Source organism: Narcine bancroftii, chromosome 3 (assembly GCF_036971445.1).
Source record: "Narcine bancroftii isolate sNarBan1 chromosome 3, sNarBan1.hap1, whole genome shotgun sequence".
NCBI classification, from domain to species: Eukaryota; Metazoa; Chordata; class Chondrichthyes; order Torpediniformes; family Narcinidae; genus Narcine; species Narcine bancroftii.
The window spans coordinates 360,750,551-360,776,431 of NC_091471.1; the positions used below are offsets into that span (position 1 = coordinate 360,750,551).

Sequence of the window (25,881 nt, forward strand, 5' to 3'; positions counted from 1 at the left end):
GTGATGTTGCGTATGTACACCGATAATAAATCTGAAATCTGTTGAACTTAATAGTTTGATGAAGTCTTTAAAATTTGGGCAGCAGGCACCAGATCATATTGGAGATTTGAGTGGGGATTTACATTTGGAGCAATTACATGTCCTGAGGGCAAGAGGCAAACTCGCATTGCCAGAATATAGTGGATGATTGCTGTACTGGATCTAAGATATGAAAAGGTCTCTTTTTGTTTAAATTAAAGAGAATGGCACACTGACAAGCATTTTTTTTGTACAAATTATCCAAGATTGCCAAACTGTACACAGCAACTCCACCAGAAAACCAAACCTAATGGTGCCTCATCCCCTTGCTGATGTGATCAGTAAGCATCTGTGTGCAATGTTGAAGTCTAGCTCTGGAGAGGGATCCAGAATGAATTGCCATATAACCTGGATACGGGAGATGGCAGAATGCAATAAACATGTCAGGTGTCAAAAGAGCCAGTCAATGGGCTGGACCAGCTCTTAACAAATTAGTGCACAAAGATTGGGTACTTAAATTTAAGAGCTTTGCTACCTTTAAATTTAGACCTACGACAAGGTAACAAGCCTTTTTGGCCCACGATCCCGTGCCACCCAATTGACCGACAAACACCCCTGCAGGTGGCCAAGGCCAAGGTGAGAGGTTAGGGTCGACTTTCTAAACACAAGATTTATGGAAAATTTCGGTTTTTTTTAGGCCAAAATTAGGGGGTCAACTTTTACATGGTACCAACTTTTACACAAATTTAAATGGTAACCAGAGATCAAGTGCTGATCAACAGCCACTCCCCTGCTCTGATGATCGATTCATCACAGTGGGCTAAAGTTAATTTATATCCCTCTTTCCCTCTATTTTACACCAGCCTTATGTTGGTTGGGCCACAATATTCATTTGATTTGCTGACCTTCAATTTAAAAAAAACTGAAGATGGTAGCTCCATTTGTCTTAGACTTTGTTTGTATTTCTGGTTTGTTGACTGGTGGTTTTTAAGCAAGGTAAAAAGATATTTCAAAGGCCTTTCACAGCAGCATGTGGTCCTTGAGATGGGACTGCAAGATCCATTGCCTGAGGCATTGCTGCTGGTAGGGTGACACCATGGCCAAATCTCCAGCCTCATCTGGTCCATTAAGTGTGGCCACAGAGACAGTGCAACAGGGAATGCTTCAATTCAGCATGGAAAAACACATCATAACTGCTGGAGAAATTCAGCCAGTCTCGCAGCATCCATAAGAGGTAAAGATATACTGCTGATGTTTCAGGCCTGAACCCTTCTTCAAGGAAGAAGCAAAGAGTAGGCAGGCATCTTAAAAAAAAGACAGAAAAAGGGAGAAGAATGAGAAAGAGAGGAGTCCCGACCAAAAGGGGTTAATTGGAAATGTGGAGAGGAAAGGTGAGAATTGATTTTGGCTCTGTGAAAGGAAACGGAGGGAAAAGAGAAGAGAGAAAAACTGAGCAGGGGAAAGGCAACGGGGAAAGGAGATGGTGGGGGGGGGGGGGGTGTTGTTTAACAGTAACCAGAGAAGTCAATGTTAATGCGATCCAATGGAAGACCAGATGTTGGTCCTCCAATTTGCGAGTGGTCTCAGTCCAGCAGTGCACAAGACCATGAACAGACATGTCGGAAAGGGAATGGGGCAGGAAATTGAAATGGCATGACCCACTTCATTGACACTCCTCCACTCCTGGAATTTTGGGTTTACACTGAATGATTTTTCTTTGTGTCTCACTCTCTACTGCCATTAAGACCGTGCTTGCAGCCCATCTCTTCAGCTGAGCTTTTATTCATCTGCCCCAATCACTTCCTCATGTTGCATGTCTCAGGTATTACTTTGGGTGAACCTTGCCACTCGTGATCAGGGTCAATTCCAGCTTGAACACATGATTTCAAATGAATTAATTAGACAAAGCTTGGGTTATTTTCTCTGGAACGTAGGAGGCTGAGGAGAGACCTGATAGTGTTGTACAAGATCGTGAGACATTAATAGGATGGACAGTCAGAATCTTTTCCCCAGGATATGATTCACAACATTAGAGGACAGGCATTTAAGTGAGGGGGAGGAATTTCAAGGGAGCTATTCGGGGCTTTTTTTCTTCAAGAAAAATCACAGAAGTGTCAGAACGATGGGAAGCAGATACAATAAATAGCATTTAGGAGGCTTTCAGATGAAGGGGATGGAGGGATATCCATCAGGCATAAGCAGCAGAGTTTTAATTTGATTTGGATATCATATTCAGCACAGACAAGGGAGCTAAAAGGCCTGTTCCTGCGCTGTATTGTTCCAATAGACATCAACTCCCAAGGTCACATGACAATGCTAAATTGGCAATATATCGGAATCAAACAAATCACTAGCACACCCTTCTGGTCATTTACATTTAGGAAAAGGGGTCACACCAATAACACTCATATCAGAGCAGATAGTCCTATCAACATTCACCACCGTATCCAACCAGAGGAAGGATCGATGATTCTGATCAATAAAGATGTGAAGAAGATGATACACATGAACACTCAAGTTAAATTAAAGCTGACACTGAAAGCCAAGCCTTCAGATGATGTAACGCTGGCATTTAAAACAGTGGCCTTATATTTCACTCTGTCTTCAATGTTAACATGCTGCAAAGAGTGTAAATTATGTTCATCTATTTTGTCCCCCATTTCCCTTACCTTTAAGCCAAGCACTACTCCATCCACAAGTCTTGGCAGCCACTTTTCTACATCCACCCTGTTCTTTGAGTCATTGTTTAAGATTCCCCTCCCACTCTGTGGGAAACACCTTACCCTCACTTAAAAATCTTACTGGCAATAAAACAACTGAAAAGGCATCAGATGGAACAAGTCGAAACACAGTTCTGTGGAGAACTGCTCAACAAACAAAATGTGCTCGGGAAGGGGTTAAGAATAGGTCATTCTAACTTTTTATTTGCACTTCAGGAATGATTTTATAATTGCTGCACATTGCAGAAAAACAATCTAATTAATCTTTCGAGTCCCTATAAACAAGCACGATATAGTGAGAGCAGCCTGCAGGTTAGTCATTTCCAGATGTACTTTGCCTCATACCCAGAAGATTAAATTCTCCAGGCCCATGTTAAAGGAGAAAAAAGGGGAACTTCCTCAACTGCATTTTAATACCATCAATGATGCTTTTGAGTGCAGACCCATGGAAGGAGAAGAAAGAAAGCACAATTGTTTTCCAAAGCTTCAGTTGAACGAAATGTACCCCAAACTTCAACTACATCGGAGGGAAAAGTTTGGCAAGAATTAGGCAACATGAAAAGTGGTATTGTTAAACTCCCTTATTATTCTTATTTCCTATGCATTAAAGAAACACAACTGAAGGGCACTTAAATTCACCTTAAGTCTCTTTAGTTCTGTGTTGATGTTGACTGGTGATCAGAACAGAAAGCAGAACATTTAAATCGAAGGTTCAGATTTATTGTTAGAGTGCATACATGACATCACATACAAGCCAGAGATTATTTTTCCAGCAGGCGAGACAGAATTCCCACTTATTGATAGTGCAAAAAGATACGTACACGAGTAAACAAATAAAGAAATGGAACAGAGAGAAAAAAATCAAGAAAGTACAAAAGTAAGAGTCCTCAAATGTGTCCCTGATTAAGTTTGTTGTTGAGGAGACTGATGATCATGGGGCAGCAGCTGTTCCTAAACCTGTAAGTCTTGAAGCACCTATACCTCTTTCTTGATGGTAGCAGTGAGAACAGAGCATGTGCTGGGTGGTGTGGATCCTTGATGATTGCTGCTGCTCTCCCACAGCAGCGATCCCTGTAGACATTCCCGTTGGTGGAGATGGTTTTGCCTGTGATATACTGGGCTGTGTCCATTACCTTCTACAGGGCTTTCCACTCAGAGGTAGAAGTGTCTCCATCTCAGACAGTGATGCAGCCAGTCAGTACACTTTCCACCGCACATCTTCAGAAGTTTGCCAGGGTTTCTGCTGTCATACCAAACCTCTGAAAAACCTTGAGGAAGTAGAGGCGCTGACATGTTCTCTTCACAGTGCCATTAGTGTGTTGGGGCCAGAAAAGATCCTCCAAGATAGTGACTCCCGAGAACTTTGGCCGGCACAGTTGGTGTAGCGGTTCACGCGATGCTGTTACAGCGCCAGTGATTGGGACCAGTGTTAGAATTCCATGCTGTCTGAAAGGAGTTGGTGCATTCTCCTCATGTCTGCATGGGTTTTTCCCAGTGGCTGCAATTTCCTCCCACTGTTCAAAACATACTAGGGAATTATAGGTTAATTGGGCATAATTGGGCACCACGGGTTCGTGGACCAAAATGTCCTTTTATCATGCTGTATGTCTAAATTTAAATTTAAAAAATTAAATTTAAAATTCTCCCTCTCCGCCTCTGATCCCTTAGCGATCACTGGATCTTATACCTCTGGTTTTCCCTTCCTGGAATCAATAATCAGCTCCTTGGATTTGATGACATGGAGTGCGAGGCTGTTGTTGGTGGTGCGCCATTCAGCCAAGTTTTCCATCTCCCTCCTGTATGCTGACTCATCGCCTTTCTTTCCCCCCAAAATAAAACCTATTACTGTGGTATCGTCAGCAAATTTGTAAACGGTGGTATTGTAGTTCCAAGCCACATAGTCATAGATGTAGAGCAGGAGGCTAAGAATGTAGCCTTGTGGTGCTCCGGAACTGATAGAGATTGTGGAGGAGATGTTGTCACCAACCTCACTCATCACAGTCTGGAGGTGAAGAAATCCAGGATCCAATTGCACAGTTGGGTACGGAGACCCAGCATTTGGAGTTTGAACATTTTTGAGGGTCTGTGGTCTGAACTGTGGTCAATAAAGAACATCCTTATGTGTTATATTACAGCACAGGCCCTTCAGCCCACAGTCATTTCAACCAATGTCCACCTTGCCCAGAACAATTTAATTCTTCTCTTACATTCCTAAACCACTATTTTCTTTTAAAATATTCATGTTATCATCAGACATAATCTCTCCCTCCCACTAGCTTTCAGCAAAATACTACCTGTTACATTATTACATTCTGTGCTACTTCGACATCTATTCAATTCCAGCTCAAAGACGCAGATTAGCCCAGTCGAAAGAAAATGTCCGCAACTGCAATAACTCGACCTGTCCAGATGTCATCCTGCTAAAAGGGAAATAATGCAATGATGGGATTGGGCCAAAATAATGACAAACTGCATTGCTCTGTGGGCTGCTTTATATTGTATGCCACACCCAGTAACTGTAATCTTAAACTTTTTTTTAAAAAAACACCAAATGAAACTTGCAGTCAGAGAAGAAAGAAATTATTGGCCCAACTCTTTGGCTCAATTGAACACACTCCTGTCAACTTACCAACGCCACCCAGCTCCTGTGATTCTTTTGCACTTGTGACTGAGCTCAGATTAACCACTCAGAGTTCCTCAATGTTTGCAACAGGAACGACTTATTACAAAATATTTTTCAAGGAACAATTGCATTTCAAGAAAAAAAATTACTTTTGTACATTTCCAAATACATTGCTTTTGCAACATTACTCAGCTTTGTCAGCTTCTAGTTCATATTACTGGCTTTGGAAATAACACACTTAACCCACAGAAAGGTCAGGGTTAATTATACACAATAGAACTATAAGCAAAATCCATTTGAACATGAAAGGAGTGGAGGAGAAAGCATTTTTTGGCCAGTCTTCAGGGACATTCTCACAGTACATAGCTGTGATAAACAAAGTAAACCCATGAGTGATACACAAAGATTCCTACTAACAATCCAGTCAGTTGATCAAATACAAAATGATACATCAATACATAAAACACCACAGCACAGACCCTTCAGCCTTGCTGTGGTGCCTACTCCACAACAATCCAATCCTTCCCTTCCTCACACCCATAACTCTGTTTTTCTTACATCCATGTGCCTATCTAAGAGGGTTTTTTTTTTAATGTCTTTATTGTACCAGACTTCTGGCAATGCATTCCAGGAACCCACCACTCTCCATGCAAAAAATAACTTACCTTTGACATCTCCCCCAAACTTTCTTCCACTCAAGAAATAATGGCTGAGAGTAAACTGAGAAAACATTGCAGCTCACCCGCAAGCCTCCATCGTTGCTGTTGTGGTAAAGGCCGAGGACACCATGAAAGACAAACACTCCTCCACAATCTGCAATAGCACCGAAGTATCAAATGGATTGTCACCTTATTATGATGGAGAATCTTGTGTGGTCCTGAGATCCCATGAGTGATGCTGTCTGGAGCTATGCTCCTAGTAGGGTCACCCATGACAGTAAAGTTGAGGGTGAGGTCCCTGACAAAGAACAATCCAACCAAGACCTCAATAGTGGAACAGGCAGACAAAGTTACTTCGAACTCAACAGCTGTGAAGGGGGACAAAGGCTGCAACAAATTCATCAGCTCCAATCGTCATGGTTTTCACACCATTGGAATTAGTTGGTTGATTTGTGAGGTGTCATGTGCTTCTTGGAGTCCAACATCAAGTACACATTAAACAAATACTTGCAAAGGCATCTTCACTCCGTGGGCTTTAAGAACCAACCAAGATGGAGTGGTCATGTCGTTCAGAAGGAAGACGAACATCTACCAAAACAAATCTTATACTCCCACCTTAAAGGCAACAAAAGTAAAAGAGGTGGACAACAGATTCAAAGACATCTTAAAATCCAACATGAAGAAATGTAACATCGACATCAATAATTTGGAAACCAATGACAAGGGCAGGAAACTCTGGAAAACCATTATCCAAGAAGGAACAACTTCTTTTGAAGCCAACAGATGTGCAGAACTAGAAGAGAGGCATCAACGACTAATGCCCAATCTGCCATCTGGAATGACCTGTCCTGAACGCAGATGATCTTTCAAAGCCAAGATTGGACTCGTAAGCCACTTATGAGATCAACGGAATGAAGACCATCATCCTCAACCTTGAGGGATTATAGCTACAACATCCACCACAGGGCTGCATGCTTCACCCACTGCTCTACTCACTATGCACTGTGGGGTTCAGTGCAACAGCAGCACCATTTACGATTTGCTGGACCACGGTAGTGGGTTGTATAAAAAGGACAAATAGCCAACACACAGGAGGTAGATTGGAGCACTCACAACAACTTCTCACTCAATGGTGCCAAAATCAAAGAGCTGATTGTAGACTTTAGGAAGGAAAAACCAGGAGATATACGAGCCAGTGATCGGGGGGGGGGGGGGGGGGGGGAAATCAGAGGTGGACAGGTTGAGCAAATTTAAATTCATGGAGGTTTTCAGATGATCCCACTTGGATCGTCGTGTTCCCATCTTGTTGCTCAGAATAAATCAATTCTTCTGAAATGATGTTGCATTCTCCAAAAGGGCATTTCATAGAGTTTACAGCATGAACAGGGAACAGGGAAGAATGATCTGATAATCATTTGGTGGGGGGGGTGGGGGGAAAAGGTGGAAAATCAGAGATGAGCAACTTTAAATTCCTGGGGGTTACCATTTTGGAGCACCTATCCTGGAACTAATGTACTAATATCATGCTGAAGCACATTGACATGTCTTCTTCCTCTGGAGTTTATGAAGGCTTGGTATGACATCAAAAGCCTTGGAAAGTGCGGTGACCGTCTGCACCACAGCCTGGTAGAGGGCACCAATACCTCTGAGCAGAAAGCCCAGCAAAAGGTAGTGGACACAGTCCAGAACATCACAAGCTAATTAGATGGGATTGCCACTCAAGATAATCTGCTGACTGACAACTGCACTGTGGAAAGTGCCGAGGGGCATAAAGTGGGCATTGAAATGGCAATAAATCACAGTCAGTGGTTTCCAGCAACGAGAACCTTTGAAGACAAAAGCCAGGGATGAAGCCAAATCCATTGGAGCGAAGAATCTCAAATCGGCCAGCTCATCACATGCAACATACATCAAACAAGAGAGAGTACCTTCTCACAGGCTGCCTTAAAGTATAAGTAAACTTTTTTAATTCCTGTTGGGTGCAAAGTGTGATTGAGCAAATTAAAAGTACTGAACATCTTTCAGCAGTTATAAGATTTCAGGCAGTTCACTACATCTGTGTGGAGCCACACACAGCTGTAGTTAATCCTCACCTACAGGTCGCTACGAGTTCATATTTTATATAACCACTGAGCTGCTTCTTCTCAAAAAACACACCTGTTTTGTATTTTTCCCATGTAAGTCAATAGGAATGCAATTTGGAATTCAAGCCCACAACAGTTGCTAAACCACTACATCGACAGACAGTGCAGTGGCTGCTTTCTCCTGTTCAATTCGCACCCATTTCACAAAATCCACATTTAGAAAATAAAACTCTGGAAGCCAATAATCGGATGGTCTTCAAAATTCTTCCAAGTGCTATGCGTTACAATCTGAAGCAATAAATGCTAAATATCATCAATAAAACTTGGCAGATCGAAGAACTTGATCAGAATGCCCTTTGTGAGGAAGCTGGTGAAGATGACACCTGGTTCCATGCACCATTTCACCAAGAAGCGTCTAGGTGCTGGAAAACTAGAGCAATGTACCAAAGTGCTGCAAGCCCATGCAATATCCACGGAAAGCAATAGACAGTTGACATTTTGGGCCTGAGCCCTTTACGTCCCTGAAGACAGACCCAGGCCAAAAACGTGGACTGCACACTGCATAACCGGCCGCGTTCCTCCAGCATTTTGTGTATTGACCAAGAATCAGGATTACATATTCCATTGGATAGGACTGAATAATCTAATTGCATCTGATCAACATTAAACCAGCATTTTACTAATTAGGTCATACCATTATCACTGATGGGGACCAAATTAAAAGTCTAAAATCAGCCTGGGCTAAATAATTTTTGGTTCAAGGAAGGGATGGTAGGTGGCAACTTATAGTGACAGAATCATACAAGCATCCATGTATAATGGGGAAAACTTGTACAACAGTTCCAATCAATGTTAAATTTAGATTACTATCCCATTTCCCCCTTTCTTGTGTCCAGTGGGCACTATAGGATATTCATTTCAGTAAATCACAACACAGACGTGTCTCTATTTTCCTTCCAGGAAAACCTTGAGCAAAATTTTGTATATCAAAATAGCTGGGTGAAATGGATTGTGGTTTCATGGACAATAGAGGTACACTAATAATAGTGTGGTTATGAAAAATTAAGATATAGGCCACTCTATAGCCCCTTGCATCCCACTAAATCGGCCATTCAGTGTCCTGGGATAGGGATGGGGGTTTGGCCTTTCACACTAGAACACTCCTAACCAGGACACTGAGTGCTTTCACACTTGCAATGGTCTATTCCTGGTGTTTGGTCTGTTCTACCTTTAATCGGAAGTGCCTGCATGACATGGCACGCAAAAGAGAGAAGTGATTGCCCTTTTCACACTTGCCTGATCTCAACGCCGGCGTCAGAGATTGTACTAGGGGTTGAGGCCATCAAATGACGGTGTCATTTGATGCCAGCGTTCGGCAGATTTTACTTTCACACTTGCCACTTTAAAGGCCAATTGCCGTTTGATTCCTGGGATCACTGACAAGTGTGAAAGGGGCTTTAGGCAAACAGGACTAGCTTATGTAGACAACTTGGTTTGCATTGATAAGTTGGGCTGAATAGTATTTCCATGCTGTAAAACTTCATAGCCAAAAAAAACATTTGGAAATAGAGGACAGATGCCCTAAAAGTTTTATAAAATGGCACAATAAAAAAAATGTGGAAATCAAGGAGTACCTGCACTTCAAAGTGTTTCAAAGTTAGCTCACACAATGCTTCATCAATGTTGTTTTCATTATCCAACAATCTCTTTTTCTTCCTCATCTGTTGAACTATAGAATACTACTGCACAGAAAACAGACCCTTCAATCTGTGCCAATCTAATATTCTGCCTACTTCCACTGATCTGCACTTATTGCATATCTGTACAATTTTTCTCAAATGTTAAAGTTGAGCCCACGTTCACCACTTCACAATTTTTCTCAAATGTTAAAGCTGAGCCCACGTTCACCACTTCAGCTGGAAGTTCATGCCATACTCCCAATACACTCTATGTGAAGAAGTACCCCTTAATGTTCCCCCTCAACATCTCCCCCCTTCACCCTAAGCAATCAGGTGATTGTTGACTTCCAGAAAGGAATATCAAAGGAATATGATCCAGTGATCATGGGGGAATTAGTGGCGGAGAGGGTGAGCAAATTTAAGTACTTGGGAGTCACTATCTTAGAGGATTTTTCCTGGACCCAACACACAAATGTCATGGAGAAAAAGGTTCCTCAGGAATTTGTGGGGAACCCTGGCAAATTTCTACAGATATGTGGTGGAAAGTGTGCTGACCGACTGTATCACAGTGTGGTATGGGGACATCAATACCCCTGACCAAAAACCCCTACCAAAGGTAATGGACATATCCCAGGACATCACTGCTATCATCAGGAAAGAAGTGTAGGGTCCACCAGGTTCAGGAACAGCTGCTACTCCTCCACCATCAGACACCAACAAAAAATCTCAATCAGGGACTCCTTTAAGGTCTCTTACTTTTGCACTTTATTGATTTGCTTCTCTCTGTATTGCAGAGTTTACTTATATTTATTTTTTTTTTTTTTTTACATATGTATGTTGAGTCCGTTTATTTTTGCACTGCCAATAAGTGATAATTCTGCTCGCCCAGAGGACAAGACTCTTGGGGTTGCACGTCATGTATGTAGTCTGACAATAAATCTGAATCTAAACCACATCTTCTGGCTTGTATCTCATCTAACCTCAGTGGAAATAGCCTATTGCAGGGGCTCCATCTATACCCATCATAATTTTGTATACCTTGATCAAATTTCCCCTCATTCTTCTATGCTCCAGGGAATGAAGCCCTAACCTGTTTAACCTTTCCCTGGAACTCCGTTCCTCAAGATCCTAATAAATCTTCTCTGCACTCTTTCAATTTTATTGAAATCTGTTCAAATTTCACCCCACCAATGTCTTGTACAACTTTACCATAACATCCCAACCCCTATACTCAGTACTTTGATTTATGAAGGCCAAAAGTTCTCTTTACAACCCTATCTACCGGTGATCCCACTTTCAGGGAATTATGTACTGTATCTGTATTCCCAGTTCCTGCTCTTCTGCACTCCTCGGTGCCTTTCCATTTACCATATCCTACCTTGCTTTGTCCTTCTAAATTGCAACATCTCAGACTTGTTTTCAATAAATTCCATCAGCCAACTTGCAGCCCATTTTTGCAACTAATCCAGATTTTTTCACTATCATTTCCACCAAAGCTGTATCACAAGCCTTGAAAGCCTTCCTCGTTGTCCACTACACCTCTAATCTTTGTAAACTTGCTGATCCAATTTACATTACCATCTAAATCATTGAAGTCGATGACAAACAACAGACCCAGCGCTGATTCTTGAGGCACAGGCCCTTAATCAGAGAGGCAATCCGCCACTACCGCTCTGGCTTATCCCATAAAGCCAATGTTGAATCCAGTTTAGTACGCAAGTGACTGAACCTTCCTGAGGTTGCTTTTTCAAGTCACGTTTATTGTCATTTGATTGTACAAGTACAATCCGATGAAACACCATTCTCTGGTTTCAGTGCAAAACACACATACAGACAAGAATGAATATATAGGACAAGTATTTAATCTATACAATAAATAAATATTGTTTCTTGAATACGAGGGCGTCAGATTCAGTTTTCATGGCAGTTCTTGTTTGCACAGAGCATATACGTATCCTTCCACTGCTTTGCTCTTGCAGCCAGGCTACTACTTCAGTAAGAGAGAAAAGAATCCCATCCTGTCCTTCATTATTATTTCCACCAAAACCACATAATCTTCCTCTCCCAATAAATCACATTCAAGTTCGCTGAAGCCCCTTGTGTTGCAGTGATGATCAATTTACTTACCTCGGAGGCAATTCCAGGTCGACCCCCTTTCTGGTCCTCTGATCAAATGAGTGATTGATTTATCAATTTCTTTTGCATTTCAAGAGGTTTGCTCAGATAGGATTAAAATGAACGCTCACGGTAAACTCTCTAGGGTCAACAATTTTGGTCAACGATGACCCAATGAGAGTGGTACACATGGAAGAGCACGATCAAAAGGACCTCACATTTAAACAAAGCTTCCAAGTGCTGTGACATCATTTTGTACACCACAGGTTTTAACAGTTGGGTTAATATTGTAAAATGCTTTGAATTGCAATACGAGCTCTCTCCAAATGAAAGACTGATCAAAGGGACATGTTGCAACAATTCCAAGAAATTTCCTTGCAAATGTAGTTCAAGAGACCACCCTGTGCTATCAATAGAGATCCAGACAAAAACAGTACACGTCTTAAATAATAACTCAGAATATAAAACACCAAACAATGAGCACTCAAAATACTTGAGGGGTTATTTCACCCTCTAGGCTTAGTGCATTGTGTCAAAAGAATACTGCCAAGCAAAAATATGCCAACCAACTAGCCTGCAGTTTATTTCTCTTGCAGACAACATTTAAAGTTACATTATGTTCATGAACTACTACATTTAGAATGTAACATACATGAAAATCTTTAACTTTTGTGCACCGTAAGGTAGAGAGTCACCACTCTGTCCAGCATCCCTCACAGGAACTTCCAGAACCTGGTATTCCTAGGTCTCCCCTCCAAGTACTGACCAGGCCTGCGCCTGTTTAGCTTCTGAGATCAGATCATCTTTGGAGTTTTCAGGCTATTAGGCTTCTCTTTAAACTCTGTGGAGGTCAAATGGCACGCTAAGGAAGGATCGTGCATGTCCCTTACAGACATTACAGTATGCCTCATTCAGCGTTTCCATTTTCACTAAAAATGTATTATTTTGTCAAATCAAATTTATTTTACAAAGCAGAAATTTGCTGGGAGCAAGTATAGGGTCAATGTCTCATTTTTCTAAAATCACAAAACTAATTTTGATTTCAAAAAGTCGGGGTTGATTCAGAGTCTTGTCATTCTTCCTCTGGGATTGGATACAGAACAGAACAAGGGGAATAAAATGTTCATCGGTCTGTCTGAAGCATCGTGAGGCAGCAGACAAAATGAGATGCTGGGGTCCTCTTGGTTTGAAGTGACAGCAAGCTCAGCTTTTTGGGACGTATCCTAATAGTTCGATATCCCCAATATCTCAAGGCCTATGATTGGGGTTTTAAAAAACAAAATTGAACACAAATTCCTTGAATTGCTGCTCTTTCAACACCTTCCCAAATGCTTTCCTTTCGTTTCACAAAAATGAACTATGAGCATAGTAGGAAATTAAAACAGAAATCATGAAAATGATGGGAAATGATCAGTCCATTTGAAATGGCAAAGAAAAATTAATGGCACAGTGACATCGGTGCAGCTCCAAATGTACTTTGTAAAACAAAAATTCAGAATAAAAGTGACCACTCCTGATTTTTCTCTCCATCCATGTAAAGCATCCACAAGTCCCATGGTGGAGTGCAGATGACCTACAAGGAGGACCAATGCACTTTCCAAATCTCTGACAATGTCGCCCACAACCATCTCAAAAGGTAGGGGTGTAAGGAAAAAAAAGCCTTAAGGCTGTTCTGGTCCATTTCCTTCATTTACCAAGGGAAGAGATCTCCCACCTCTGAATGGGTTTACACGTCACCCATCATCTTGGCTTGGGCACAGATCAGCATTCAACCTTTTGTCAGTGGTTCATTCTCCCGCAATTCTCAACCAATTGACAGTGTATGAACTAGTTCAGCAGGCGAATAGTTCAAGGAAGGCGACTCACCAGCACTCTGTCAAAGACAATGAGGGATGGCCAATAAGTACTCAATTTGCCAGTGATCCCCTCACACCAGTTAACAGTTTCAAACAACTCCCTTCCAGTCACAAGATACAGGAGCAGAAGGTGGCCCCATTGGCCCATCAAGTCTACTCCGCCATTCTAATCATGAGCCGAACCATCCTCCCACTCAGCCCCGCTCCCTGCCCAAACTAATCAAATACTTTTTTCAATATTTTTATTAATTTAATTTAGTAAATGTCGCATAGATAAATAAACATGAACAGAATAATAATCAAATTTATATGATACAAATATCAGTAAAACGGCAAAACCCAAGTTACATTTTAAAATACATATGCAAAAAGGAAAAAAGCTTGCTATTTTACAAATTTGACCCCCTACCTACAGAGGCTGTTGTCAAAATACTTAGTCCACTATCTGATAATGAAAAGAAAAATAAACAATGAGGTCAAGAATCAAAAATTAGTTAAGCTTACAAATTTGGGAAATAATTCACAAAAGAACCCCATAAAGAAATAAAATTTTCATTGATTGCAGCAGTGGAGCATCTAATTTTTTTTTCTAAAGATGAACAAGCTGCCAGATCAGACAGCCATTTAGCGTGAGTGGGAGGGAGGGCATCTTTCCATTTCATTCGTATGGGCCTTTGGGCAATCAGGGGAGCAAAGGCTACACCTTGGGATTGTGGTGAATTCAATATTGGATAATTGGCCCACATTTTCCAAACTGGGGCCAAATTAACATGAAGAACTAAAGATAGTGTACGAAATCTGCCTTCCCAATAATTGAGAAAAGAAAGACTTCACCAAAACATATGATACAATGAACCATCTTCAGTTTTACATTGATTACATTCAGAAGATAAGTTGGGGTAGAATTGGGTTTTGGAACAGTGGGCAGTACAATAGTAAGTTTCCAACATCGAGAGAAGATGAATGAATAGGTCTCAAAATAGAATCCCATGTAGTCTCAGAAAACATATGTTGGAAATCTTGTTCCCATAGTTTTTTTTTAAATTCTATCCAGGGTATTATCCCTAGATAGCAAAAAAAGTTAATACAGGGCAGACAACAGCCATTTATGATCCAGTTGAAAATAATATATTTTCCCCATGACATTAAACTCCAAGTCCTGAAGATTAAGAGTTCAAAAAAATTCAAAACTTGTAAATAGCAAAAAGAATTATGTCTGGTTATATTAAATTTAACAGATAGTTGCTTGAAAGAGCAAGATTATGATCAATAAAAAAAGATTGTATGCCTACATTAGTCCATTGATAAAAACCAATATCTTGAACTGAGGGAGGAAAAAAGATTTACTTAAGATAAAACTAATCAAATACTTCTAAATATGGAGCAGATGAACATCTAGAAAGTCTTCTTCATCAACTGACTCGCCCCAACATCACTTAGAATTTAAAAACATTAATTCACCTGGTGGAACATCAGGTATTTATTTGCCACTAATTTGGCTGGAATTAGTCAGGACACTTCATTTTCTATAAAGCTTCACACAAAAAAAATCTACAATGCTTCAATGGATAACTCGGACACACGTGTGCATTGGCACAGAACAATGGGACAATCCAAAGAGCGAATTCATTCTTAGGTAAGTTTCAGATGAGACATTTAGTCAATCCGACTAAAATCATGAAACAGATACCGAGCAATTTGTTTTCTCATTGATGGGTCCAGCCTTGCAATAAGAAGCTCCATGGATCAGAACATCTCAATTTAATGTCATTCCCAAGATCTGCCACAGACAGGCTGCAATTCTGGGGTGGGTACATGCTGGGCCAGGAGTGCTCACAAGATTAAGAGTTACCAGTTGGACCATGCAATGACAACCAGAAGTCACAGACTACTGGGCTGAAGGAGGAGATTGGGAAATGGGGGGGGTTAAAAGGAAATTGGAGAAGTTGATGTGAATGCCATTCAGTTGGAGAGTGCCCAGAGAGAAGATGAGGTGATCTTCCTCCAATTTGCAGGTGGACTCAGTCTGTCAGCACGTGAGACCATGGACAGATATGTCAGCAAGGGAATGGGATGGGGAATTGAAATGGGTGGCCTCTGGGAGATCCACGCTATTGCTCAACAAAGTGATCTCCCGGTTTGCACCCAGTCTCTCCAGAGTAGAGGAGACCACACCAGATGCAGTAGATAAATCAAGCTGGGGGGGGTGGGGGGGGTTGGGGGGGGGTTGGGGGGGGGGGGGAGAGGAATCTTGCAGTCACTTGCACTAAACATGGGCCAGAATATCAGGTGCTGGCTGCATTCCCTTTTGATCCTCTAGACCCAATGAGGTCAATGGGTCAGAATGTCCCTTGGCATGTATAACTAGCAGTGTATACTTTCATCAGTGTTTAGAACCATCACTGAAAACAAATTTCTCCTCTGCATTCTATCATAAAAGATTGGGGTTAGATTGGGTGGAAGTAAATTTTCAATCACCCGCACAGTATGCTGACAAATGGGATTCTACACACTTCAGACAAGCCTTCTCAAGACCAGCCCAAGGAAATTTGGTCTCATTTAGAGGCCATCCAGAACATTATTAAAATAGTCTCTCTGCTCTTTGACGGCAGACTTCATCAGGAACCTCAAACAGACCATTGGTAAACGTTCCCAAAGCAACCTTCAAAGAAGTGTAATGAAGCAGTTAGAAGGCCAAAGGAACCACAACAATACATCTTCAGGAGAAACAGATATAAACCAGTCTATCTGCATTGAACTTGGGAGGCTGACAAAGAGAAACCTTTGAGTGAGAAAGAGGGATTCTCTGCAAGCTGCTCTAGACAGATTTCATTGGCGTCCCACACATCCACTTCTACTTAATTACAGCCGTATAATTAGTGAACAAGAACCAGTGATTGATAACAAGGCAAAATCCTATGCAGTCAGCCAGGAAATGAACAAGCAGGATCCATCATGTTATCCTTTGACTGGCAACAAATGGGCTTCCCAAGACACAAAGTTATGCAATAAAAGATTTCATGGAACAGGCCCCGCCACATTGTCACCACATGTATACTCAACGAGACACTTAAAACAACTCTTGCCACATAAATGTATGAAAAATGCAGAAAAGTTTTCTAAATTGAAACAATTTAAGTCTTTTTATATACACACATGCATACAAATATAACTACACCATGATTTAACAGGATAGATCCCTTTACATGGTCTGGAGAATAACTCTCATTGTCTTTTATCATTTGGAACAATATGCATTAGTCTTATTTAAGCAAAGCACCAAGTTAAGAGAGTGGTGCAGTTTTTAGGAATTGCAAGGATTCAATAAAAGTTGGATATTACATAATGGCAATTCAAAAGCAAGCAAGCCCCCAATATTTGTCTTTTGCAATGAATAGGGAGAAAATGCTTGCAGCCCAACCGCACCTTTCACAATCTCAAGGCACTTTACAGCAAAGTGGGTACAAATCCTGGTGCAATGTCAAAAGCCCAACTGGCTGAAACATCCATCCAATCAAAGCATCATGAATTCAATTAACATTCAATGATGTCAGCCAAGAGGTCCCGAATATGCACAGGGTCACCGTGCAAGTTAAGCCATGAGAAAGGCTGATGGAATGATGCCTTTATTGCAAGGGTCACAGGAGGATGAAATGTTGGGCAAGTTTTAGTGGAACCTGAGAAGATGCCCATGAAACTACACGTGGAATACTGCACAGTTCTTGTCTCGATATTCAGTGATGCTGTTGCATTGGAAGCAGTGCAAAGGAGGGTGACTCTATTGAGTGCTGAATGAAAGGGTTAGAGTTCAGGTGATCTTACTGAAATGAAAAATTAAAAGGAAAACTGGAAGGGTGGATGCAAATAGTGTATTTCCCCTAGTGGGAGTATCTAGAAGCAAAAAAGAGATCACTCAATTTATATGGAAATAGGAAAGGATTTCTCCTCTCAGAACGCCATGAATCTGTCGAGTTTTCTACCCCAAATAGCAGAGAAGGCAGGCTTTGAATATATTCAAACACTTAAACTGCAACAGAGTCAAATATTTTGTCAAGAGTCTGGAAAGTGATGGCGAGGCCAAAGATGGAATAAGTCATGACGCCATGAACTCAACAGACCGTTAGGCCAATTTGTCCTCAGTTTCCTTTGTTCTTGCGACTGGACATTACACGAAGCAGAGCAAATGACAAAACCTATTCTGCGTGCTATTATTCCCCAGCCTCTGGACGTTATCAAACCCAGATGGAAAATATCGACTAGAAAGGTAAGAGTATTACCGATCCATCTCCAACCAAAATATCCCCTCTGCAAGGCTGGCATCATCCATTTCTCACAATGAAACCAATAAAAATCTTTTTAACAGCAGAGGATCCTTCCTATTTCCATATAAATGGAATGACCTCTTTTTTTTCTGCTTCTAGATATTCCCACTAGGGGGAAATATTACTATATGCAAATTTGAAATATACTATTTGAAATATTTGAATCCACCCTGCAGAGGCCATTCAAATGTTTCATCAGCTTTTGCCCAGTAATTGGAGGAAAAACACAAAAGACCTGCAGACTTAGGGGTTGAAGATTGTTCGGGCATCTGCCACTTTTTGTCCATACCTTGGTGAAGGGCTAAAGCCCAAAACATTGGTTACATGTCGTTATCTTTGCTCTAAAAAGTACACTATTTGCCTGGCGAGTTTCTCCAGTGTTGCATTTCCCTTGCACAATCAGGCATAAATGCAGACAAAATAATTAAATCGAGAAGATTCCAGGCAGAGGACAAGACCATTGCAAACTTAGAAATATGGAAATTTATGCCTAATATTTACAAGCACACACAGCACATTCTAAGATGATTCTTTGGATACATTAATCTGTTCTCCTTTCCACTATTTTTTCAAAACTTCAAAGGAAAGTTGGAATGAGAAGCTTCAGAATATGCAGATGATCAGAAAGGCATATAATGAGAGTCTTCTTTGTTGATCAAGGATTGGTGGATTTTTTTTTAAAAAGGTGTCACAAGCATGAACTAGGACAGCAAAAGACAATGGTCTTTAAGCACTGAGGGCAAGTGGACAGTTTTTCTTTTTTTCATTATTTTAATTTTATTGAGTTCTTCTAAAAAAGTTTCCCCAAACCCTTGAGTCAGTGCTAAAATTATGTAAATCATAAGTTACAAAACATAAACTTATCCATAAAATAGAAACAAACATGGCAGCAAAAAAAAAATCACAATATTAGCTATATGTGAATATTTAGACTTCCAATAACAGAAAAAAAATGCTGTTCATTAATTTGCTTCACCACAACATCCACCACCATTTCCACCCCCCACTCCCCAGGAAACTTTGATATTTTCCCCTTTATTGTGTATCGATGTCCAAGTTATCAAACTGTTTGTAAGACATGCATTGAAACGCTGCCACTTTGGCCATTTCTGAGCCCCACTCCTGAAATGATGGTCCCCCCCAAACTGTTTCCTCTTTCTGATCCATGAAAGGTACTTGGAGCAATAAAGTGCTGGGAAGCATTTGGCTTACAAGGCATCAAAATCTTGCAGAGAAGAGGTTGAGGGCAATCCTTTAGGGGTGACAATCAACTGACCAGCCAATATTTTGAACAGTGGGTCTTTCTGGACTTCAGAGTTCCAGCATGTAGAGCTTTTTTTTAAAAAATAAAAGCCCTTCTGCACATATTACCTGGCACAGGTTTAGGATTCGTTTTCTAAATACGAAATCCAAGCCTGTTCAAATATCAGGCTCGAGAACAACAGAGTCAACTGTGGATCTATCAGGGAAAAGGCTGAAAGGAACATTTGACTCAATTTTCAATTCCATTTGCATCTACAAAGAAGGTCTTGGTTTGAACTGAAAAGATCCTCAAACCTCATTACAAGTACATTTAGCTATGTCAGGAAATTCAATCCTATGGATTTTCCTTGTTCCTCTTCACTGGACGAGGTTGAATATTACCTGCACAATGAAACATTACGTTGGATAAAATTATCTCATTCCTTCCCAGTGACTTAACTGATAATTATGTTGCAGGATTGAAGAATTTTTTTTTTGTTTTGTTTTTAAAAAGCCCAGAAAAGAGAGAGGTAGATAAAGAAGAAAATTTGCCCAAGACCAAGCAAAATGGAGGGAGAATCTGGGTTGAAATTGTCAGTTTCAAACCATATTTGCACCTCACCACCTACATTGCTTCATTCATTGTCCTCATTACCTCTGAACTTGACTGTTGCTCACTGCCTCCAGGTACAAACATTGCAATCTCCATCAGTCTCCATAAATCTTCCCACCTTTCCTGCTTTAAGATGTTCGTCAAAGCCTAGCTCTTCTTCTCATACAGTTTGAGTATCAATTACTGTTCATTTACACACCTCTAAAGTTTGCCCAAGATATCAAATTACATTAAAAGCACAGTACAAATCAAAACCAATTCAAAATATCTACTCTGGATGACCAATGGCAAAGCGCGGTATGGTTGGCATAGCGGTTAGTGCGACGCCTTTACAGCACCGGTGATCAGGACCAGGATTCGAATCCTACTCTGTCTGTAAGGAGTATGTACGTTCTCTGCTTGCCTGCATGGGTTTCCCTGGGGGCTCCAGTTTCTTCTCACCATTCGATATGTACCAGTGGGTGTAGGTTAATTGGGTGGCAAGAACTCGTGGGCCAAAATGTCTTGTCACTGTGTTGTATGCCTAAATTTAAATAACCCCGTGAAAGTGAAAATATAGAAGTTTCCTTTGCAATCAGAGAATTTTCATACCACTTTGGGAAGACTATCAGCCCTGGAGTTCATAGCCAACTCTTTGAAGACCTGTCCAGTCAGTGCAATTGCTATTTCCATTTCTCCTTCAAATGTTGTCAATGTCAACCGATGAATCAACCTCCCATTCCAAGTCACAACCATTCACTGTGCAAAAGTGATGGCCCTCACTTTGTCCAGAGTCTTTTCTCAAACATTTTAATGTGGCGATTACATGGCATTGATCATGGGTCCCTGAGTAGAGCTACCAATGCCTTGTTTTGTCGGGGTTTTTTTTAGGATTTATTCTTCTGAAATGGAGTTGATTAAACAGGAGTCCTGCATGAATAAGAAACAGGTTGGAGAAAGCAGTGTGGCTGCCATATTTAAACAAACCTGGAAAATCTCAACAGGTCAAACAGCATCAATGGGAGAAATGAATGGTTGATGTTGAGCTGAAGCCCTTCACTGAGACTTGATAGACCCTTTTTCATGTCTCCAATGAAGATTTTGGCTTGAAACATCAACCATTATTTTTTGCCCCACCCACGTGAGAGTTTGTCTGGTGGACTTGTGCATCTGCATTCTCTGGCACCTTTTTGGGTGATGCATTTACTCGGCAGCTGAAATCCCAAGACAGCTTCGGACACCGTCCTCCCAAAGTCATTCAAATAATTTGACAACTCCAGTTCGTGAAATCAACGGATTGGACACCAGGGGAGAAGAGAAAACCTCTTTCTGCCTTTCACAAAAAAAAATAACACAATCAGTGACCACTTGTAGGTCAACTCAAACCTCAACGTTCACCCTCCCTTTTCCTTGATTAGGACCGTTGCCAGTACGCAGGTACTGTACTCATTGCAATCCTGGCATGTGTCCGAAATAAACATTTCATTTTGCAAAAATACGGCAGTAGCAGAGACTATGTAAACGATTGAAAGAAAAATGGGCCAAATCCTGGTTTGCAGAAGGTTAACAAAATAATCCCTTTTTACCTCTCAGGCGTCAGGAGGCCTGGCTGTCTGCTTCATGGAAGCCTACAGTATCAGGAGTACTCACTTTCCAGCTACCTGTTCTGTTCACGAATGAGGTACAGAAAGTCACACTATATTCCCAGAGCTTCTGTACACAAAGGCCCTACAATCCAACTCTCCCAGCTACTGAAAAAGAAAGCAATAAAAGGGCATTTCAGAAAAGTTCCAGACAGCATTTCAAAAAAAAAGTACATTAAATAAAATATTGAAACAAAAAAGGAATGTTTTCAAAAGCTCCATCATATGGCAAGATCCAATGTCTGTCTTCACGTAGCATAATGTTAAAGAACAAATTCCACAAACCAATGGAGTTCCAGTAAATCATCTGTCAGTGAGAAATATTTTAGAAATTATCCAGCTCTAGGGTGTAATTATAAACCAGCATCGCACCATTGTGGTCCCTGGCAAGACCCTGCTGGTCATCCACAGGAAGGGAAACAGGTTTTCTGTTACATTTTAATTGGTGGATCGACATTCATTGACTGTCTAATGGTGACTGTCTCAGTGTGAGGATAGAGAGATCAGTATTACCGTGTAAGCGTGCATAATCAACAGGTCTTGCTTGACATCACCCTGCCAAGTCTCACAAATGCTCAAATTTCCATACCCGTCATTTCTATTTTTAAAATTCTTTTTGCCCACTCAGAGGAATATTTTCATAAATGTCCCATTTCAGGAGACCAGTCCTCAATGAGGGCTCAGCAGTGGAGATGGTCAAAAAACTTCAAGCTCCCGGGTGTCAGCATCTCCGAGAATTTGTCTGGGATCTTCATGTCGAATCACGAAGGCGGCTCGCTGGCAACTATATTTTGTGAGGAGATTCGGTAGGTCACCATGGAGAGGATTCTAGCTGGTCACATCATTGCCTGGTACAAAGATACCAACTCTCAGTTGAAGAAAAAATGCCAGAGGATTGTTAACTCCACCTGCGAGATCATGGGCACCATCGAGGACATCTACAAGAGGCAATGACTTAAGAAAGCAGCATCATTCCTCAAAGACCCCCCACCACCCAGGCCATGGCTTCTTCACTCTACCGTCGGGATAAAAGTAGATGAGCACTGAGCAGTGCAAGGGCAGCTTCTTATTCTCAACCATGAGATTCCTGATATTGCCTTACTTTGACATTTTTCTTGCATTACTTTCATTCATTCCATAAGGTGGTGTATGCAAATATGATGCTGTCGCAAAACAACAAATTCTATGACATGATCATGAAAATAAATTCTGATCCTGAATCTTCCAGTTGCAGAATTGGGTTCTAGGATCCTTCCTGAATTTTTGGACCTGATTATCATTATGCACGTGACTTGCACTTCTCAAAATAGGTCAGGAAGCCTTCAACCTCTTACATTTATCAACCCGTGCTTTAACGTTAAAGAGTGCAGTTTGAAAAACACAGGCAAGAAGATTACGAGCAGTGTGACAGACTTTGGGCCAGAGAGCCTGCAGATAACATTATAATCACAAATGGATTATTTCGGTCTGAAAACAAATTCATCTAAGTGTCATTCGGCTTCCTCCCTCTTATTTAGACAAATCTGTTACTTTTTATTTATGCCATAAAAAAATATTTAGTCATAAAGTTTAACAGCATGGAAATGGGGCCTTTGGCCCAACTTGCCCATGTCAATCAAGTACCATTTGCCTGTACTTGGCCGATATCACCCTATCCACATACCTATAAAAATTTCTTATAAATATCATAGTTGTACCTGCCTCTACCATTTCCTCTGGCAGCTCATTCCATTCACCCACCACCCTCTGTGTAGAAAAGGTGTCCCTCAAATCCATTTTAAATCTTTGCCCTCTCATCTTAATCTAGATTTAGACTCGCCTACCTTCAGAAAAAGATAATGACTATTTATTATGTCTGGGCCCCTCTCAACTTTATAACCTCTCTACAAGTTTCCCCCTCAGCCTCCTACATTCCAGCCTACTCAGTGTCTCCTTATCATTCAAACCCGCCATTCCCAGTTACCTTCTCGTGATTCTTTTCTGCACCCTTAAAGATATCTCTCCACAGGCTGGATGACAGGAACTGGGCAAATAGATCAAATGTGACCTCATTAAAACTCACACACGTACAGTAAAATCCCAATTATCTGGAATTCAAGCACCCAGCCAAAAAACTGCGGAAAATAAATAGGTTAAAAAAAAAAGAAATTAAAAATCGGAATCCCCCCTCCCCCCCCACCCCCACAGTGGTTAGTTCACCAATCATGCAACATAATCTCAAGCAACCAGCAAATTTACTTATCCGGCATCTATCAATTCCCTTAGGTGCCAAATACCAGGGGATTTTACTGCACATCGTAATCTGATGTCCCAGTTCTTGTCCTCAGTGTCCTGTATGTTGTAGGCAAGCATATAAAGAAGCTTTCTCCATCACTCAGGTGATGCCAACTGGCCACAAAACGATGTCAATACAACCTTATGACATGCAACATAGTTTTCTCACACCCACATTCTGGCACCATGTGTTTTGTACTTCAATTATATTGGAAGAGTCCTAAATAAGTCATTGATGAATCTAAGTTCCATGTCATTCAATGAGTAATAGCTTTTAGAGCTCTGTGCCAAGGACTAGGTACAATTTCCATCTCATTTCATTTCACCCGATCTCCGAGAAACAGTACCTTTGCCAACTGCACAAACAAAATAGGAAAAGGAACCAATTGGTCCATTGACTTGGTTCCCACCCCATGAATTGGCCAGCCAAGCTTTGTTGTAAAGCCTGCATACTGGATGATTGATGGAGAACAGAACAGGTTTCAACTGGGATGCCGACCTCACCCTTGCTACGTTTCTGCTAGACATCATCCAAGCCAACCAATGTGAAAAAAACCTCAAGGAACAGATTTGAAGAAAGCAGAAGAGGAAAAAGTGAACTTAGCAATTGCAGGCATTGCACTTTAGTAGTTTAAACCAGGGTAGAACTTGAAGTGAGTGGTGGGATGTGGGGAGTGCTGCAGAACAAAGGGACTCGGGTGGATGGTACTTGGCAACACAGATAACAGGGTAATGAAGGCAGCATTTGGCACTCTAGTCTGCATTGGCCAGGCCATTGAATATAGGATCAGGGAGGTCATGATACAATTGCACAGGATGTTGGTAAGATGGTACATTGTTTATTGCAAAACACGAGAAAAAGATAAATAGTCACAATCTTTCCCCATCCCCCCCCCCCCCAACACCCCTCCCCCCAACACCCCTCCCCCCAGAGTTGGTGAATCCAAAATTCAAAGGCAATGGATTCAAGGTGAGAGGAGATAGGTTTTAAGAACTCATTCTTCACAGAGGCTGGTGGGTACATAGAATGTCCTCATGGAGGAAGTGGTAGAAAGAGAAATATGTGTAACATTGAAAAGGCATTTGGAATCGGATAGGTTGAGAGGGATAGGGGCCAAAAAGGACTGCCTTGGTCAACATGGACAAGTTGTGCCGAAGGGTCTGTATCTGTGCTGTTGAACTTCATGACTAATGATTACAATGCTGCAAATTCCTTTCAGTAGTTTCAAAATGTTTTATTAAAAATTAATCAGACAATAGGTGTGCAATTAATCTCAGATGTCCAGATGAAGATCTGCAAAGACATTTGCATTGCATTAACTGGAATTTCCTCCAGGTGCATTTAAACTTTCTAATGATTCTGCAAATGGGGAAATTCCCAGGTTCCCGATAAAACTTCAGTCTGAACATCAAACTTACAGCAAACAGAAGGAAACGTTTAATGCAATTGTAATGGGAGATCCACTCAATTCCCTCAGCAGGATCTTTACCAAAGATTTTATTTGCCTTTCTTTTTAAAAAAAGGGATGGACTGTGCAGCCTTACAGACACGCCTGCCGTCCAGAGACCATACCTGGAACAGAGAAGGGAATGAAGCCGCAAAGATAAAGAAACTCAATGCAGTAAATGTTGCAGGTGTCAATCGCCTTCTGAAGTCCAGATGGGCTTCACTGGCCTGGAGTAAATCTGTGAAAATGCAGCATACAAATCAGATTGAAGACTTATTAGAATAGATCCTTTCCTTCCCCCACCCACAAAAGATTATGAGTATCTACAAAATACTCTCCATTCTGTGCTGGCTTCTCACCAGGTTCTGCAGTCAGTTATTAATGAAGTGGTTAGCATTCTTAGCTTTTGGGCGATTTGTCAGTTGGTTCTTCAGAAGTTTTTTTTTTTAAAAACAATGAAATCAATCTCTTAATGGTACTTGGCAATGCTCAGAAAACCAAAAGCATATTCAAAAACCGAATAATCATCTTTAGAGCTTCTTATCTCCTTTATCCTGAAATTATGTCTGGTCAACCTTCCGAGGGAGGACTTCTGAGCCTTCCAAT

At 41.1% G+C, this 25,881-nt stretch overlaps 1 long non-coding RNA gene across 7 annotated transcripts in view; it reads right to left on the minus strand.

Moving 5' to 3' along the window:
* The window catches only part of LOC138759500 (uncharacterized), a 245,767-nt gene that overhangs the window by 139,859 nt on the left and 80,027 nt on the right, over positions 1-25,881 (minus strand). Inside the window, exon 1 of one of the 7 annotated variants that reach the window (XR_011354880.1) lies at positions 11,911-11,948. The exons of 3 other annotated variants lie outside the window; for them this stretch is intronic. This is a non-coding gene — a long non-coding RNA (uncharacterized lncRNA). Of the gene's footprint in view, positions 1-2,687; positions 2,752-11,910; positions 11,949-25,881 lie in introns of those variants that run through there. 3 more of the 7 variants (XR_011354885.1, XR_011354881.1, XR_011354879.1) reach the window with 3 other exon arrangements.